The sequence below is a fragment of the Palaemon carinicauda genome, chromosome 16 (assembly GCF_036898095.1).
Source record: "Palaemon carinicauda isolate YSFRI2023 chromosome 16, ASM3689809v2, whole genome shotgun sequence".
Lineage (NCBI taxonomy): Eukaryota > Metazoa > Arthropoda > Malacostraca > Decapoda > Palaemonidae > Palaemon > Palaemon carinicauda.
This window is the reverse complement of record NC_090740.1, coordinates 116,108,606-116,113,605: the sequence shown is the minus strand read 5'-3', so window position 1 is coordinate 116,113,605 and position 5,000 is coordinate 116,108,606. Positions and strand designations below refer to the sequence as shown.

Below are 5,000 nucleotides of genomic sequence, written 5' to 3'. Positions count from 1 at the left end.
GGCTATAGCAGACTATAGAAACTATAGACACTCCACATTCTACTAGGTTTAAAGGTTTGAAGGGAGCTCATGAATGGCAGAGGCAAGGGACAGCGACATTGCCCTATCGAGCAGGACAATGTCCTAGAGACTGACATTATATACATATGATCAACGCCCAAGCCCCCTCTCCACCCAAGCTAGGATCAAGGAGATCCAGGCAATGGCTGCTGATGACTCAGCAGATATAGCTATACGCTTCCTCAAAGCCCGCATCCATAGCTCACAAAGATGGTGAGGTTGCAGCTACCGAAGAAAGTAGCGAGTTTGAGCGGGACTCCAACCCCAGTCAGGAACATTACCACATCGGCCACCACAAGACTAGATAAACAAGACTATAGTCCATTTCTTTTAGCGAGTCATATTTGCACCGACTCGCAGCGGTGCCCTTTTAGCTCGGAAAAGTTTCCTGATAGCTGATTGGTTGGACAAGATAATTCTAATCAATCAGCGATCAGGAAACATTTCCGAGCTAAAAGGGCACCGTTGCGAGTCGGTGCAAATATGACTCGCTAAAAGAAATGGACTATAGTACTTGTTTAAATTCTCTCAGAAATTAAGCGCTCTCTTACCATCCATGGTAACGTAAATGAGGCTGAAATAAAGTGAGTACATTTGATATTCAAAGATGGGCCTATTTGTATTATCTATAATGTCAAATTATTATTATTATTATTACTTGCTAAGCTACAATCGTATTTGGAAAAGCAGGATGCTATAAGCCCATGGGCCCCAACAGGAAAAAATAGTCCAGTGAGGAAAGGAAACAAAGAAAAATAATATATTTTAAGAACAATGACATTTAAATAAATATTTCTTATATAAACTAAGAAAACTTTAACAAAAAAAGAGGTAGAGAAACGAGATAGAATAGTGTGCCCGAGTAAACCCTCAAGCAATTTGGCTATAGAGAGAATCTACTCTCTGAGTCCGTATGATGGTTTGTAATTAACCAATTTTAATAAACAGTATATTGATGGCTATTGAAAAGTCTCTGGTCCATCTCATACCCTGGTTGTATGATCTCGATAAAAATATCATATGATATTTTTCGTCTTTAATGTAACGAGCATCGCTGAAAAAGTAAGCGATCTGGAGAGAGAATACTAACGATATATTCCAGTTAATGAGTAAATCTTATAGTGAGGATACACTATAATCATTTGTAAATAGTTAATAAAAAATCACAACATAATCTCTGATAAGCTTCGTCGATTAAAGAATTCTAATGTTACTGCGGGTAACATACACTTATGGAATTAAATGTTGCCCGACATTTACCATTTTAAAGACTGATGTATTGAGGCAAAGGTGTGATATTACGGTCACCATTCCGTAAAAGATAATGAAGTATGGTAAAAATTGCCTGTATTTTACTGAGACACGGCTGAAAACAGTATTTTTACGGAGAATTCCCGATGAAAATTACGGTTTGTTTTTAACCGCGTACGGTGCAGATCATGCTGGAACGTAAAATGAAATAAATTTCGTATCATGAAACGCGATCTATTGTTTCTAATCTGATCTGGAGGGAAATTAAAAACCCAGAAAAAATATTGGAACCAAAGTGAGTACAAGGAAACAGTCTTCTAAAAAAGGAGGTCCCTCGAAAATATATAGGATATTTCTGCAGCTTCCAGATGCCAATTGCAATTACAAAAGTAATCTAAGTATTTGTTTTGTTTAGTTTTCTTTGCTCATTTTCTTTTCGTTTGATCTAGGCTTATAAAGCCTTGTCAGATTCAGCGAAGTCTTCTTGATAAAGAAGGATGCCTGTGTTATTTATAGACGAGTTTTAGAGAATTCTATACATTGTTAAAAGATTTGCATTAAAAAAGGGTAAAAGTTTGGCAACATTTATTCCAGGATTTTTACCGTTTCAAAAACGGTTATATTGACGTAAAAGAGTGATACTACGTTCACCAAACCATAAAATATAATAACAAACTAAGATAAAATTACGGTCCCCTGTATTTTACTGAAATACGTTTCAGAATAGAATATTTTTTTACGGAGAACTTCTGATGAAAAATACGGTTTTTTTTTTTAACAGTATATGTAAAGAACTGAGAAAGTCTTTTTTGTCATAATACATTCTTCAGAAAATAGTCTTCATGAATATTTGATATATAAAGCTTTTTAAGAATTCTATGTAAAGGAGAGCTGAGAAAGACTTTTTTTTTTAGAATATATTCTTTGGGAAAATATTATTCATGAATATTTGATAACGTATAAAGCTTTTCTTTTAGAATTCCATTTAAAGGAGAACTGAGAATTTTTTTTTTTGTCATAATATAGTCTTCAGAAAAATATTCTTTATGAATATTTAATATCCTATAAAGATATATATAGATATATAGGTATATGTATATATATATATATATATATATATATATATATATATATATTCAGAGATAAAAAGGATATTCGTCATATAGTCAGATTGTTTAATTTTTATCATTTATAATCATAATTTCAATGATTATAAAAGCAATATTATAATAAATCGAAGTGCCTCAAAGCAAAGTCTATAGAATACTCTATAGATCTTGCCTAGAATAAAAAAAAAAAAAAAACAGGTGTAGTTCAAATGAGGGTATTTTCTTCCATTACAGTAATAATAATGATCATGATCATAATAATGACAATAACAAAATCAATAGGAATAACTGAATAGGTAGAAGTAAAATTATTTTATCGATGGCTATGAGATAATTTTCTAAATGGTTATCTTGAGAAAATCTAGTGAATGGTGAATAAGTTAATCATCAATATTATATATACAGTATATATATATATATATATATATATATATATATATATATATATATATATATATATATATGTGTGTGTGTTCATATATACATACATATGAATATGTATATACACTAGATATTACATATGTACATATATATATGCATATATATATATATATATATATATCTATATCTATATATATATATATATATATATATATATATATATATATATATATACACATATATGTATATAGTATATACACTGGACAGTACATATATATATATATATATATATATATATATATATATATATATACATATACATATACATATATACATATATATATATATATATATATATATATATATATATATATATATAAAAGTCAAAATTTGTCTCTGACTCCATGATGGGTTCATATCTAGATTGTTGATATTAATATATAAAACATACATTATAAAACGCCTCATGAAATTAAATTTTTATTGCATAGGGTACATTCTATAGTCAATTTTTTTTTTTAGTGAGGCAAATTTGCACCGACTCGCAGCGGTGCCATTTCAGCTCGGAAAAGTTTCTTGATCGCTGATTGGTTGGACAAGATAATTCTATCCAATCAGCGATCAGGAAACTTTTTGGAGATAAAAGGGCACCGCTAAGAGTCGGTGCAAATGCGCCTCATTAAAATAAATTGAGTATAGTAAATCACGTAAACATTTTGTCTCATCACAGTAGAAGAATATTTTCTCATGAGCAATGGACAATGAGGAACGCAATTGCCTTTTTTAGGTCTGCCCAAAGAAGGAGACCAGTGTCCTTTAAAGGAAAATCCTTTTAGATTTAGGAAATGTCGTAGATTTGATAAATTTTATGATTAAATCGTATTTTTTTTTTCAGTTTATTCTGGCTTTTTTATGATTTTTGTTCGTACATATGCTCAGCCTGTGTCTATCCTCTCCCATACAGTATGATAAAGATCACTTGTCTGGATATATATATATATATATATATATATATATATATATATATATATATACATATATATATATATCTATATATATATATATATATATATATATATATATATATATATATGTATATATACAGTATACATATATGTGTATATATTTATATATATGTATATATAAATATATATACATATAATATATACTGTATATATATATATATATATATATATATATATATATATAAATATATATATATATATATATATATATATATATATATATATATGTATATATATATATATATGTGTGTGTGTGTGTGTGTATGTGTGTTTCCTGTTACGCTGATTGCTATCGCCAAACGTATGACAACTCTTTTCTCAGTCTCTCCCATCCCCCTGGTAGGGGGCAGAGGGATTAGTCATATCCTGGTAGGATGGGGGGTACCCCGAGAAGTACACTCGGAAACCATAATCTCCTACAAATTGCTGAACCAGCTGGTTGTAGTTAGGAAGGAGGGATGGAGGGAGAAGAATTGAATTTGCGCGTGGGTGTGCGCGTATCTATGTACATATTTATCTATAATTTTATGACAGGTTGCGTACACTAGTACTAGATATTTTGGAAGAGGTGATCATATCTAATCTATCTATCTTCCTCACTTGGAGTATGATTTGTTGCTTCTCTTGCTTGCTTGAAAGCACAATTCATGACAACAAATTACACCTATAACTATCAGATCCAACTGCTGAGTTAAGTGATGTCAGTGAATCTGTAAACTATTCACAATAAGGGTGAGCGTTCGTTTATAATGATTCATTTTTTTCAATTGTTTAACTTGATTTTGAATCCAAATAATGTAGGGCAGTAAAGAGCATTTCGAGAACTTATTAGTCTGGCTATGAATTTTTTACATCCCAGCAAGTGGTCATCTACTGCCCCTGAGTGTTTCGCCAAATAAAAAATTGCCGTAATAAAAACGGTAAAAATCCTGGTATAAATGTTGCCAGGTATTTACCGTTTTAGAAACGGATATGATGACGTAAAGAAGGGATATTACGGTCACCTATCCGTAAAAGACAATAACAAAGTAGGGTAAAAATTACGGTCGCCTGTATTTTACTGAAACACGGCTGAGAACAGTATATTTTTACGGAGAATTTTCGATTAAAATTACGGATTTCTTAACAGTGTAAGAGAGTAAGAAGCATTTCGCGGACAGGTAAGCCTGATTTC

At 30.8% G+C, this 5,000-nt stretch overlaps 1 protein-coding gene across 1 annotated transcript in view; it reads right to left on the bottom strand.

Annotated features, from left to right (window-relative positions):
• LOC137655506 (uncharacterized) overlaps positions 1-5,000 on the bottom strand; it is a 30,763-nt gene that overhangs the window by 17,102 nt on the left and 8,661 nt on the right. The window lies entirely within an intron of this gene.